We start from the raw sequence: 15,245 nt of genomic DNA, 5'->3' as shown, positions 1-15,245 counted from the left end.
ATCGGCTCACTTACTGTTCCTTCTGATTCATACAGTTTAGAGAGCTCGCCAAGAACTTCATCCTCGTCAGTTTTCGAGGTCTTGGATTGCTTAGAAGTCTCAGCTTGTTGTAAGAGGTCGTTGACCTCGGTGGAAATATCAAGCGGATTCCCCGCCATTTCCCCATGAGCGGAGTCTTCAACATCCGTGGACTCCGAGTCGCTCATTTCGTCTCTTTTTCTCTTACGAGATGTCTTAGACTGAGTGATAACTTGCACTGCAGATGCTACCGATGAAATCATGTGATTCATCGAATCGAGAGACTGTTGTTGGAGGTCTTTAAGTTCGTTCAAACCTTGAATGACTTGATGCTGGTGTTCGGCGCCTGTCTTTGTAGATGAAGTACGCTTAACTGGGGCTTTGGCGGTAGTTTTACCGGTATTAGTTGCCGTTGGCCCCTTTTTTGTATCGGCCTTACCACTAGAAGATGATTTTACCTTTGGTTTAGTTGTTTGTGTATCGTTCTGTGTAGAGGCCTGTATAGAACCAGTTGACGAACTCGGTGAGTTCAGCGAAGTTACATCTGAGTTGAGCGACAGCAATTCTGCTGTGTTCGCGTTTAAAACCACGGCCGGTTGCGGCATGGTGTGGTTTTAAAGATATTTGATGATAAAAATCTGAAATGACCCTGACTTTCTATTAAGAAAGCCAGAAAAACTGTGAAAACTGTGGAGTTTTCAGAAACACGTCCACCGCCGAACGGGAAAGGATTCGCATTGATTTCTGGGACTGGATTACGCAATCTCATGCGATCCCTGCACTAAGTGATGACGAGACAGAATCATATCTTTGCAATATTTGTCGCTGTAGTACATTAATTGTGTACGCTACAGGTTTAAAGCATTAGGCGCGTTTTTCATGAGCGTTTCTTAGGGATTTTGACGCTAAGAATTATTGGTAAAGGTACCAGTCGCCATCTTGTTCCCCACACTGGATCTTTTTTGGATAACTTTTAGATGGGTTTTCTTATCGCGACATGGACATGAACCCACAAGATTATAGTTTAAATTGCATCGTGTTTAATAAGTAAGGATTATTTATTCAGTAATTCTAGATTCTTAGCAAATCTATCGTTGCCTTCAGTTAATTTTCAATCCTTTAATTCCTGCTGTGGAAACAGGGTGGCAAGAGAGTCACACGTGCAGTAAAGCCTGGTTTTCGTTCAAGTTAGCGACGCAAGTACAAGTGCAAGCACAAGTGGAAACACAATAATTCTTATTTCACCGTCACAACGGCCGTGACGCAGGCATATGCACAAGGGCAAGCACAAGCCAAGGATATTATCTACACGTGGTTATGTTTGCCCAATGAAAACACTGGATCCAGATCACCTCACGCCTAAAATGTTTTTCAAAATGGCGGAAAGTTCAAATGATTTTCCTTGTGGTTGTGTTTGCATTGAATTTCGTTTTTACTTGGGTCATCCCTGATGCTTGCGTTCGTACTTGCGCTTGTGCTTGTGTTGCTAGTGAAAACCTGGCTTAACCATGTGCAGCTTTTTGCTTCAATAATAGGACAACCAACGACATCTCTATTATCATTTTTATACTGCTTTCTTTAAAAGCAGTTTAAAAACTCCCTTTTCTGTTTTGATAAGAACTCAATGCAAACAATAGCAAGCCAAATTTGTGTTTCTCTTTTTGCTTTCTTTGCGCGGGAAATGTTTCGTTGCTCATTTAAAAAAGACATTTCCAGGGCAGCAGATATTTATTTAAAAAAACGTTCAAAGAAGGCTTTGTATATGGTAAACAAATCAAAGGGAGAGTTTCACAGTTCAACGCAAGCCCTAGCTTTTGCGTAAGAATGAAGTATATTTTTCGCTTACTTTCTTCGCTTTTCTTCTTTCGCTCGTTCGTTCAGTTCTTCACATGCAATAAGCCAGTGATAAAAAAGCCAAAGAAATCGATGCTGTTACGACTTGTAAAATATTTTGACAAAATATTAAACATGGGGCCTATCCGGGAGTCGAACCGGGGACCTCTCGCACCCGAAGCGAGAATCATACCACTAGACCAACAGGCCAGAACAATAAATAGACACTACGTTACTACCTTCACGTAGAGTAACATCAAAAAAGTTAAAGTGTGAGATTTTCTGGATCAACTTATGAATTGTGTCGCCATATTTTGTTGTTTCTTCTTTCTTTCTTTTTTAATCAAAGCAACGTGCAACTAAAAACAAAAAAAGGAAAAGCCAGGTACTGCATGGGCCGGAATTATTGGGATTTTTACGCTACCGTACGAAACATGTTTCATATATTATATAGCATATAAGTTTCTGAATCTGTAATTTCTAACCAATCAAATTCAACAGTACTACTATTTAACCGTAGAATTTTCTGTTCTAAGCGCAAAATAGGTCGGTGAGTTTACTTCTGTTTAAAAACAGAAATCAGAGACAAATCAGTAGATAGTGTTATCTCAGCTGGCTTACTTAAGCAAGAAGATGGTCCGTGTGAGGGTCGAACTCACGACCTTGGCGTTATCAGCACCACGCTCTTTATTTTCGTTGCTGTCTTAATTAGCTTGAGCTGTAATACGAAAGATTGGGTACAGTGACATTGAGAAACCGCTTGGCAATTTGGCATCGAGAGCTTCTGGGGAATTAGCTCAAATGGTAGAGCGTCCGCTTAGCATGGGGGAGGTACCGGGATCGATACCCGGATTCTCCAGATTATGCAATTAAAAAGTATCACCTTTGGGAGAACCTCAGTCGGACCTGTGTGGTGTTTGGCTTTCACCTACATAGCAAAAAAATTAAAATCGTGATTCTAGCGGAACATAACCTTAGTGAATTAAAGCGTCTGCATGATTAAAATAATAAAATAGCTTTACTTTCTGTCCATCATCATCAAATAGGAACTGAACCTAAAAGACCTAAAACTCGGTATAAATTTGTTAAGAACAGCATATAATAGTAAGCTGAACCTTACACTATTTTCAAATCAATGGCGTTCTGTAACATCAGTCAGTAATTACATTTACCCTTCATATATGAAGCAGCAGATGGCAGTCTGAACACAAAACTGTTTCCCACACGTGGATTAAATGCTGTTTGTTTTAATCTTTCGCGCTATGAAAAAAATACTAAGTGATTACGATCGGCGCATTTTCAATTAATTTCCTCTCTCTGGAAAAAGCAAAATTAATATAAAAACTGCCATCGCTGTACCAACTACCGAGCTGGATTAAAAAGTTTCACAAGATTTCATTGTTAATCAATTTCATTCTCGGAAGAACGATTCGATATTTTTAAATTGCGTTTGCTGTCATTTATAGACAACAAAATTAATTACCCCTTTGCATTAAAGGTTGATTGTTTTTATGACATCTTTCAGGAAGGCTTACTTTAATTTGTTACAAGCCATTTGCTTTGGCACAAACTTCAACGTTCAACAGATCTTCAATCGCTACCAAGTAACGAATCTGAGAAAGAGAATGTCTTTAAACATTTCAGGGAATTCTACAACGAACGGGACAATAGTGGAGTTGGTAAAGAAAGCCCCAAATGGAAAACTTTATTTTACGATCGACAAGTTATTGATTTGTTTGTCAGCGTCAGTAGTTATCGGAGTTGGAATCGTTGGAAATATTTCAGTCCTGTTAATAATCAAGAGAACTCAGTCGCTTCAAACCGCTCAGAATTATTTTTTGGCAAATCTAGCGGCTGCCGATGTTACAAGTCTCCTGTTTTGTGGTTTTCGCCTCATCCCAATGATTAGGGTCCTTCCAGATGGAGCTGTTGGAACTGTTCTCTGTATGCTCTTTGTCGGCTTCAACGTTCCTCTGACTGCTACGGTTGTCTCGGTATTCACGCTTACAATCCTAGCAATAAAACGTTATAACGCAGTAGTAAGATCTCTACGGATGCTGCAGCTTACGAGAGAAACGGTTCGATACGCGATTATTGGCACATGGATGGCGTCCGTTGCCTTAAACACACCATTGTTTGTGTACACAAACTACAAGTTCAAGACAGCAGCTTGCCGACAGACGTACAGTCGGAACGCAGAGTTAACTCACATTATCTTCTACATAATTTTTATTTTCACTCTTCGTTTTCTCGTTATCAGCTTTTGCTACAGTAAACTTGTTAAATCGCTCAATCACATAAGTGCGGTTACACCTGATAGCAATATCCCAGAAAAAGAACTCATGCGACAACGAAAACAACTCCTCTTTTCGGGGCGTGTGTTTTACCTGCCAGTGTTGTTACTGCCCTTCGCTATTTTCGGTTGGTAAGCCAAACCATGCGGGCGTTTGGGCTATTGCTGCTTTTTATAAGTTCTGAGGTAAATCCATTCATTTATGCCTTTCACAGCTCAAATGGGGTGGGTGGGGGCGGATAACTAAGATGGACTAGCATCCCATCCATGGGACAGAAAAATACTCTCAGTTGTTTAATACAACGGAGACTGGGATAAGCTGTTCCGTGTGTGGGCTAGCAAGGCGCAGGTGCGGCCATTTAACGTTTCCTTACCATCCAGTGTCAAAGAAGGCCGTCAATTTCACTTTTACAAAATGAAATTTAACCTTTAACTTCCAGGTTTCAATAAAGCGAGTCGTGAAGGAAAGAGTAATTTTTCAGAGAATCTTTGTGTTATCTGCGTTATACGGCTGTTATGAGAAAGGCTGCGTTACAAAAGCGTAACTGAAAGCGTACCCCGCGCCAACACCGAAGGGTGCTTCCGGTATTGCTCCTTTACTGCTGGTCGATTGAAGTCCACGTTGTTTCAGAGGGACAGCGGAAAATTCATTGATAGGAGTATTCGCATCTTCTCTGATAGCTAAAGAAAATTATCCAAATAAAAAGTTTACAAACCGTTATTTGTACAACAATGGTCAGAAAAACATCTGTCCTCAAAAAGAATTAGAGCTGCATATTAGCTAGTAAAATAAAGACTGCTGGAGAATCCAGGTATCGATCCCGGTACCTCTCGCATGCTAAGCGGGCGCTCTACCATTTGAGCTAATTCCCCAAAGCGTAAGTATATACAAGTTGCTATAACTATTGAAAAACCAATGTTTGAGGCATGACCTGCTGGTAATTAGTTTTAAGCTTTTTTCTAAACAATTTACTTAGAATTTCATTTTAGAAAAACAAATAATTTAATAAAATATGTTGCTTTTCATTCTAGTTCCTTGTTATTTAGAACATAAGCTACTGATACATTATTGGAAAGTATATGAGAAACAACTGCCAATAAATAATTTCGGGATAACTATCTTTCAACAAAAATGTCTTCATCATTTGAGAAAGCACGTTAACAATATATACATACATCTTAAAGAATAAAACGAAATCAGTTTGAACAAAGTCAATGAGCGGGTGCTGTTCCTCATTAGGCCAAACTTCTGATAACGTACTTGTACAGAGGCAGTAATACTTAAAAAAAAACGGCACCGAGACTAATTTGTCTGGTCCGTTAGCGCAGTCGGTAGAGCTTGGTGCTGATAACGCCAAGGTCGTGAGGTCGACCCTCACACGGACCAACTTGTCCTTTTAAGTAAACCAGCTGAAAAATACCATTTTAAGATTTCTAACTGACTGTACTCTGATTTCTCTTTTCCTTTATTTTTTTTCATTAGTTAATTCCCCCTGATCAGTTCAAAACAAGACGACTAGATCAAAATTACTTTAGTTTAATATTTTCCTAGAAGTCGTTGGAAATGTTTCCCGGCCAATAGAAACAGTTGGTTACGTCATATTTTAATCTAGAAGGGCTTCGTAGTAGTCACTTGGAATTGTCTGCGCAAAAACAAAAGTGATTCTTTAAAGAAGAAAGGTATTCCGTTGTTTCATATGGCCGTTGTGGCGTCACAAAAACCATCGTAAAATTGTGTTTCGTTATGATGTTGTTTTCATTGACAAAAGAGTATTAAAAAAGGCCTGTCCAGGAGCGGAACCCGGGACCTCTAGCACCAAAGCGAGAATCATACCACTAGACCAACAGGCCACACGTGGTTGGACATCATTTGACAAAGGTCTTAATCTACCTTTATCTGTTGAACTGGTACTGTAATACCTGTTATGTGTTGTCTCATTGGCCAAGATATTTACTATCCAAATCTTCCGGGTTTTCGCTTTTCATGTCTTTCGAGCATGATACAATGTAGCAGAAACCTTACACAAGTTAACATTTCATCCACAAAAATAAATTTGATGAAAATTGTACAAAATCCTTCGAAGGAAGTCTCCGTGGCGCAATCGGTTAGCGCTTTCGGCTTTTAATTTTTTTGTTTGACTTCGGCAGTGTTTTTATGATTGCATGCTCGATTTCTTTATGAACTGTTTTATGGCATCTTGTATTTTGAGGGTAAAAATATACTCAAGTAACTGTAATCTTGACAAGTAAATTAACCATAATTGAGGGATGTTAAAGTATAATAGCACACTTTGCTGCATCACTTAAATTATTTAGTAGTTATTTTTCTGTTGTAATATTATGACAATAGCTTGTACCATATGTACTTAAAAATGTTCAAAAATTCTTCCAAAACTAGTAGTTTATTTTATCTAAAACTCTGTTTTTTCATGTAACAATCGGGGGATTAGCTCAAATGGTAGAGCGGCCGCTTTGCATGCGGGAGGCACCGGGATCGATATGATGATATTATTTTACTCCAAAAGACAAAATTTAGATCAAGAGTGACTTTTTAATATTATTTGGCAAGTTATTTTCTTCAAAGTTTTACAAACAGCAGTAAGCATTTTTAAATGTTCTAAATTCTTTAATGTGGTGTATTTAAATCTCCTCTTTCATTTTCGGTAACACTTGATAAAAACTGGTGAGCAGTTTATCAAAATAACCTCGCAACAGTTAAGGCATCCGTACAATGGGGAATTAGATCAAATGGTAGAGCGCCCGCTTCGCATGCGTTTGCTATCCATGATAACATTTTTTTTTTGTCCTTTTGTCTTTTTTGTTTGCAGTTCTTTTTTCCTCAGCTATCTGCTCATAAAACGCAGGTAGTGCGCCATAACTTCCTGCGACAAAATTACTGTATTACTCATCATCGGTATTGACTGTTATTCGGATTCTCCAACTTTTTTTTAATCAATTCGTCATTAGATATTTGTTTTTCAAGTTATAATTTTAAAACGTGCATTGAAATTTTCTGTAGGAAACCGTGAACGCACCATACTTTCAATGTTAAGCAGATTTTCATTGAAAATATATTCATTGAATGCGATTATTATTTGCTTAAATTTTTAAGATGAGCTGCCGGCTCACTGGTGGCGGAGCTTAAGTGCGGCTTCTTGGACACAAGGTGTCATGGCGTCTGCAACAGTGCGCCAAAATCCACAGTGGGAAAAAATGGCGGCTGTACATTTTACCACACTGAATGCATGGCGTAATTGGATTATCAAAGTAGGCATAAATTAATATCTTTGCAACATTTGTCACTGTATTACATTCATTGTGTACGCTAGGTTTAAAGCTTTAGGAAGTTTTCTGTGCATTTTTCACGAGCGTTTATTAGGGATATTGACGCTAAGAATTATTAGTAAATGCACCAGTCGCCATCTTGTTCCCCACAATGGATTTTTGGGAAAATTTTTACATAGGTTTCTTATCGCAACATCGACTTGGAACCACAATCTTATAACTTAAATTCCATCGTGTTTAATAAGTAATATTGATTCATTTATCGCAGATTCTTAGCAAAGCTATCGTTGTCTTCAGTTAATTTTCAATCTTCTTATTTCTGCTCTGGAAACAGGGTGTGAAGAGAATAACACGTGCTGTAATCATGCGCAGCTTTTTGCTTCGCTAATAGGACAACCAACGCAACTCTATTAACATGTTTATACTGCTTTTTTAAAAAGCAGTTTAAAATTCCTTTTCTGTTTTGATAAGGAACAGATGGAAAAACAAAGCAAGCCCGTTTTAAAAAGTTTGAAATAAATTTTCATGGTTTAAAATATTTGTGCAGCAGACCATTTACTTTTGCTTCGGTGAGCCTATTTCGGAGAGCGCGCGAGGAGGAAAATAACCCTGACCTGATCTTTCCACCCAAACCACGCATTGTTCTTTTTCGCTCGTTTCTGATACAATGAAGCTGCTCACGGCAGTGTTCAATGAAAGGCCCCATAGATATCTTTATACACTTGATCTTGAGGCTATATATCGTGTGTGGAATGAATTTTTATTGAAAAGCTACAACTATCAAACAAATTTTAATTTGCAAATTTGAATATCTGTTAAAGATATTAAGAGGCGCCCTCTGTAAATTTTAACTATGGCCATTTGGACCAGAAAAAAATCAAATTCCTCAAACTTTCTCAGATAAATGGTCTAGAAAAGTGATTCACAAAAATATAACTTTCAGTTCGATTCGATTCGTACTTTAGCGTTGGGGCCACCATCTTGGCTTTGCCCCTCTGAGAGGGCTTTCAGCGGCCGTTTTAGGGCACATTTTAAACAATTTGCCATACAAAGGAAACGATATAAATCCGGGTAAAAACCGTTTATTCCAGAATAGCAAATGTTTCTTGTTACACTGAGAGGCTGTTTTGGCAATTTGATCATCATCTGTTTTTTTTTACAGAATTTTAAATTTCTTCCCTTTCGGACTACTCATGAAGCGCCATAAAAAAAGGCGAAGTTTAAAGGAAAATATCGCCAAAAGTACATCACTTGAGATCCCAAAACTACCCTCCACTTAAAGAGCAATGTCTCACCTGTAAAAACATGCAATAAAATTTTGGGGCAGTTAAAACTGTAAAATGTTACAAGAAGAAGTTTCAGCTGTGTTTTTATCAACAAAGGCCGCCATCCTAATTAGCATAATAACGTGAAAATAATGCTGCACAGAGAAAATAATGATATATTCCACTTACCTCGCGACATGTCCACAACTGGATGTTCCACGATGCCTCGTGTTATATTTCCAGTATGTTTCAGCCACATCTTCGGTGATTAGTGCACGAAATCACTCTCAGACATCGCCACGGTTAAGCAGATTTCAACTCTGCGAAGCCCGCTTCATAACATCTATCAATATTATTTGTCTTCCGTCTCATAAGCCGCCGTTTACAAGTAGTTTAACAATTTGCTGAGATCCTAACTGACCCAGAAGTCTGTTAGCAGCCTTTAAAATCCTCCTCTTAATCGAGGACTCTCAGCAAGAACTCGTTTAAGCTCAGTTCTGTTTTGATATGTTGTGCACCCGCCATTATTCTACAGATTGACAAATGCACATTCCAACTGGGTAGGGGTAGGGTGGGTAGGAAGTGAAAATGTAACCGACATTAAAGCCATTTTACGCATTTCTGTGACTAAACTAGTAACTGGCTTTCCCAGAATGATTTGAACATGAGCTTCTGCTTGCAGGCATTTTCTAGGTTATTTTTGCAGGGTAGGTAAGGGGGGGGGGATCGTGTATTAAAAAAAAGAAAAAAAGAAAACGAGAGACAGTATCAGGTCAAAAGATTATGATCTGTGTATCTTGATCAGCTTTAACAGTTCATCAGTGAGGCCCTATTAGGGGTTTTCAGGATACTGGATATTTGCGTAAAAAGTTAATAGGATGCAAGAAATTTAGGGGAAATATTAATGGGGTAGAGCATGTTTAGATCAGATAAACCAGGACATTAATTGAGAAGGAAATCGTTGAGCTGGATTTAACAGGATACAAGATATTTAGGACAAAAATTAAGAGGATAAAGGGCACACCGACACCCCCCCCCCCCCCCCCTCCCACTATGGGACCTCAACAATGGTCTGCTATTCAGGATAAAATAAAAGTATGTCAACTGCTATAAGCATTTACTCTGGACTCTTAGTACTTATATCACGGTGGAATATGAAAGTTTTGTATCAGATTTTAGGGGTTTTGAGGTTAGGTAACGCAGCTCCTTGTTAGTAATTTTGAAGCCCACACTTGTTACACTGAATAGATATATAAAGACGGGGCTGGAGAAATAAACATAGAATTAAATGTGTCCCGAATTCTGTACCGTTTAACACGAATTTCTTACATGACAACCTTTGTGTCTGCTAAGAGATCGAGGCACAACATTCCACACTATATTTGTAAACAACTATCCCAATCTCATTGACAGCCATTAGTTTTTGCCGAGAATTTTCATTTATTACAAATAGAATACTTATAGAACTCCAATAAAAAGCCTCTTACTTGTTTTGTTTTGTTCAGCATTATACTTGTGTCTTTCGCTGCCCGAAATGCCATCAAATGCTGCGAAAGTCAACAGACTGACAAGTAGTGCGCAAGAAGTAGTAATAAGCGGCGTCTTATTGAAACTCCTCAGTTTTCTAAGCGGTTCTACTTTCGCCTCAGATAAGGAAATGCTCAGAAAATTACTGAAGTCCAATTTACAGTACGGTTCATGTTGACTTGCTCCTGAAAGGGAAACCCTATTTGACAAGGCCAAAATATGATATAGCCACAATCGTGGTGTTCATCCTGTTCTAGCAAATTCTACTCTTCCAGTCGCTGTTGAAGAAATTAAACCTAAAGGCTGGGCCCTGAAAGTGACGAAAAAGGCCACACGTTTCAATGAAAAACAAAAAAAAACTACCTTGAAGAAAAGTTTTTCTCGGGTCAGGAGACGGCCATAAAAGTCGAAGCAATTACTGTAGCACAAAAGATCAGGCGCTCGAAAGATGAGGCCAGAATTAGGCGGTTCACCTGTGATGAGTTCCTGACTCCTTGCCACGTTTAATCCTTCCTTTCGAGAATGGCTTCAAAGCTCAGAAACAGACAGGAGAAGGCCCTCCGAGAAGACACAACAGCCGCTGAGAATCAAGCTGCAGATATTTTTGACAAGTGTCAGTCAACTCATCCAACTGCTTATGACTCATTCAACTTGTGTGCCTTAAACGCATCTATAATGTCTCTAAAAAGCTAAGCGTCAACATTAGTGCTTCGCTTGATAGATGCGGGTATTTTAAAGCGCCCTGCATAGCGTTGAAAACTAGTCTTGTGCAGACATGCAGCTGTGCTCCATCACAGAACTGAACGACATTAGCGGCTGTGGGGTGCCTCAGGCTCATAACGAATGGTGCCTACAAAATACAAACGTGTTTCCGCCAGATTAAGAAAACGTGGAAAGAGTAGATCTTAGCCAGGGTTATTAGAATCCACAAAGAAAACTGGGGGTAGTCATTAATTTTTCCGAGATAATTAGCTACTGCTGACGGTAGCATTTTTCTGAAAAAAAGTAAAACTATTTCTTCACAGATTCTCCTAAGGTTCGCCTTTACATGCACAAAACTAAACATGTTAAAAAAACATCTTTAAACTACGTGGTAAGTGGTAACATAAAAACCACTTTAGATATGTGTTTAATAACAGAATCGTCGCAACAGCGCTTTGAGTGCTGAAATCACCTCCGATGACGATGTTGGGATGATTTGATACTTTGGTAAACACTTGATTTATAGAATCGCCTAGATGGTCAAGGATCTCGGTAGAAGAATTTGGTGGCCTGTAAAACGACGATAAATACAAAGTTTAGCAATTTGCCATTTTAATAGAAGACCAGAGGATTTCACAGGTGTTTCCATTTAATTCATCTTCTTCTATGCAAGCCAGGTCAGATTTGATTGCATGAAAAACTCCTCCGCCGTAGGCATTTCTGTCCTTTCTGAAGACAGTGTATGTAGGTGGGAAGATGGAATAAGTAGGGACACCAGGGTGAAGCTTAGATTCGGTTAAAGCGTCCCTGGACAGCACTCCTCTGGCTTAGCCAAAATACAGTCTACATAACTTTTCCTCACAGCCAAAAACTAATGCATTGTTGAATAGGCTTGTCACTTCCAATTCATACCATAAAATGTAGCTGTAATCACCCCTTTTTCAAAAGTTAAATGAGTTGTTTCATCCTTTCGAAAACTTTGCCGGTGTCCGTTACATTTTTTCCTGTTACTTCCCAAGTAAGTTAAACATTGACGTCTCTCGCAGTTGTTTTGCGCTCATTATGCCATCTACTGTTGAATTTCAGTATGATTTTTTCTACACATACGATAAAAGCTAGTTGTTCAGCGATATGCTGCTTTTCTGGTAATCCCGGTTTTAGTACAGGCTCGAAATTTGTTTCGGCCACAGTAGGATTTTTTTTTAAGTCGCACGCTTGGTAGGGTAGTTAATTACCTCACTAGTTCCAACTCAAGCGCACGCCTGGCGTTTAAACCATGCTTTACGTAATGCACAGACCGTGTGCCCACGAAAAAGAAGGCACCGTGCTTAACTGCCCTTCAGTAATTTTCTGAGCACTTTCTTTTCCGATGCAAACGTGAAACGGCTAGGAAAATGTAAGGAGTTTCAATAAAACGTCGCTTACCATTACTTCCTGCGCACTATTCGTCAGTCTGTTGTCTTTTGCAAAATTTGATGGCACTTCCGACAACGAAAGACACAACTGTCCCACTTTATCTGATCTAAACATGCTCTACCCCATTAATTTTTCCCCTAACTTTTTACCCAAATATCCAGTATCCTGAAAACCCCTAATGGGGCCGCATTGATGAACTGATAAAGCTGATCAAGATACACAGATCATAATCTTTTGACCTGATACTGTCTCTCGTTTTCTTTTTTTCTTTTTTTTTTTAATACACGATCCCCCACCCCCCCCCCCCCCACACACACACCCCCACATACCTTGCAAAAATAACCTAGAAAATGCCTGCAAGCAGAAGCTCATGTTCAAATCATTCTGGGAAAGCCAGTTACTAGTTAAGCCACAGAAATGCGTAAAATGGCTTTAATGTCGGTTACATTTTCACTTGGAATGTGCATTTGTCAAATGTAACGCAATCTGTGGAATAATGGCGGGTGCACAACATATCAAAACAGAACTGAGCTTAAACGAGTTCTTGCTGAGAGTCCTCGATTAAGAGGAGGATTTTAAAGGCTGCTAACAGACTTCTGGGTCAGTTAGGATCTCAGCAAATTGTTAAACTACTTGTAAACGGCGGCTTATGAGACGGAAGACAAATAATATTGATAGATGTTATGAAGCGGGCTTCGGAGAGTTGAAATGTGGCTAAAACATACTGAAAATATAAGATGAGGCATCGTGGAACATCCAGTTGTGGACATGTCGCGAGGTAAGTGGAATATATCATTATTTTTTCTGTGCATCATTATTTTCACGTTATTATGCTAATTAGGATGGCGGTCTTTGTTGATAAAAGTACAGCTGAAACTTCTTCTTGTAACATTTTACAGTTTTAACTGCCCCAAAATTTTATTGCATGTTCTTACAGGTGAGACATTGCTCTTTAAGCGGAGGGTAGTTTTGGGATCTCAAGTGATGTACTTTTGGCGATATTTTCCTTTAAACTTCGCCTTTTTTTATGGCGCTTCATGAGTAGTCCGAAAGGGAAGAAATTTAAAATTCTGTAAAAAAAAAAACAGATGATGATCAAATTGCTAAAACAGCCTCTCAATGTAACAAGAAACATTTGCTTGTCTGGAATAAAGGGTTTTTACCTGGATTTATATCGTTTTCTTTGTATGGCAAATTGTTAAAAATGTGCCCTAAGATGGCCGCTGAAAGCCCTCTCAGAGGGGCAAAACCAAGATGTTGGCCCCAGCGCTAAAATACGAATCGAATTGAACTGAAAGTTATATTTTTGTGAATCGCTTATCTAGACCATTCATCTCAGGAAGTTTGAGGAATTTGATTTTTTCTCGTCCAAATGGCCATAGTTGAAATTTACAGAGGGCGCCTCTTAAAGTATCTCATAGAAGCAATAATCTGCTGGCCACCGCCCAATGGACTATCAAAATAACTGACACCACTGAGCGTTTGCTATATCTCACCGGACCCAACTTATGGTAAATGTCTTGTACAAAGGCAGTATAACTTAATAAAAGACGGCACTGAGGTAAATGTGTCTGGTCCCTTAGCTCAGTCGGCAGAGCGTGGTGCTGATAACGCCAAGGTCGTAAGTTTGACCCTCACACGAACCAATATTTCTTTTAACTAAATCAACTGGAAAATACTATCTTGAGATTTTTATCTGCATTATCTGATTTCTCTTTTCCTAATTCTTGACCTTTACTTCAATTAAAAACCTGTTTTTATATATTTGTTTTGATCGCTACAAAACAAAAGGACTAGATCAAATTTATCTTTGTCTATAATGTTACTATATGTAGCTGAAAACCCGGGGAGGGGGGTACTTTAGGATTTTCTGGGCAGGGATGTTCCGCTGGGACCCTATTTAATAATATCAAGTGGTGTTTTATGATAGTCATCTATCGACGCTGTTGAGGCCGAGTTGCAAAAATTTAAACTTGCCGATTTTATTTTTTTATATTTATGAGTGGCAATTCCTGGTTTCCTTAGTTTAGATAAAATCTTCAACCAACTGGTCAGTTTCGTGAAAAATGATACTCTATTCTAGACCCAAACCCTCTGATTTATATACACTATGCTAGAGTAAACTGCTTGAAAACCATACCCTTTACTGCGGCACTTACCTATATAGCCCATATACGGCAGTATTTTCCCCCCACCCCGGGGGGCTGGAGAGTATCGGTTTGAAAAATATGGATGCCAACAGAAACACTTGATTAAGTCATATTCTAATACAAAGAGGCTTCATTGTGGTCAGTTAGAATTGTTTGCACAAAAATGAAAGAAATTTGTTTTTAAAGGGGGAAGGTAATTCACTGTTTCATATGGCATTTGTGACGTCACATAAGCCATCGTAGCTTGTTTCGTTTTGATGTCGTGTTTATCAATAAAAGAGTATTAAAAGGGCCTCTCCGGGAGTCGAGCTCAGGACCTATCGCACCCTAAGCGAGAATCATGCTCCTAGACCAACAGGCCAAACGTGGTTGAATATTCATTTGAAAAAGGTCTTAACCTACTTCTCTCTATTGAACTGGTACTATATAACACCAGTTATTTGTTGGCTTATTGACTAAGACAGTTACTATCCAACTTCCCCGGTTTTTCGCTTTTCATGTCATTCGAGCAAGATACAATAATGTAGCAGAAACCTTACGCAAGTTAAAATTTCATCCACACAATTTAACTTGATGAAAATCGTACAAACACCGTCCATGTAAGTCTCCGTGGCGCAATCGGTTAGCGCGTTCGGCTGTTAACCGAAAGGTTGGTGGTTCAAGCCCACCCGGGGACGATTCTTTCTGTTTTGATAATTGTTTTCTGTATAGTTAGCGTCAAGAGTCCATCCTGTTAGCGTAATTTTTAGCTGCATT

General features: G+C 39.0%; 2 non-coding genes across 2 annotated transcripts; one reads left to right on the top strand and one right to left on the bottom strand.

Moving 5' to 3' along the window:
* Positions 1–1,989: 1,989 nt before the first annotated feature.
* Trnap-cgg (transfer RNA proline (anticodon CGG)) lies at positions 1,990–2,061 on the bottom strand. The gene has a single exon. It is a non-coding gene; the product is annotated as a tRNA-Pro (tRNA).
* Positions 2,062–15,092: 13,031 nt separating this feature from the next.
* Trnan-guu (transfer RNA asparagine (anticodon GUU)) lies at positions 15,093–15,166 on the top strand. The gene has a single exon. It is a non-coding gene; the product is annotated as a tRNA-Asn (tRNA).
* Positions 15,167–15,245: the final 79 nt, after the last annotated feature.

The sequence above is a fragment of the Orbicella franksi genome, chromosome 9 (assembly GCF_964199315.1).
Source record: "Orbicella franksi chromosome 9, jaOrbFran1.1, whole genome shotgun sequence".
NCBI lineage: Eukaryota > Metazoa > Cnidaria > Anthozoa > Scleractinia > Merulinidae > Orbicella > Orbicella franksi.
The sequence above is the reverse complement of the archived record's forward strand: the minus strand, read 5'-3'. Positions and strand labels throughout refer to the sequence as shown.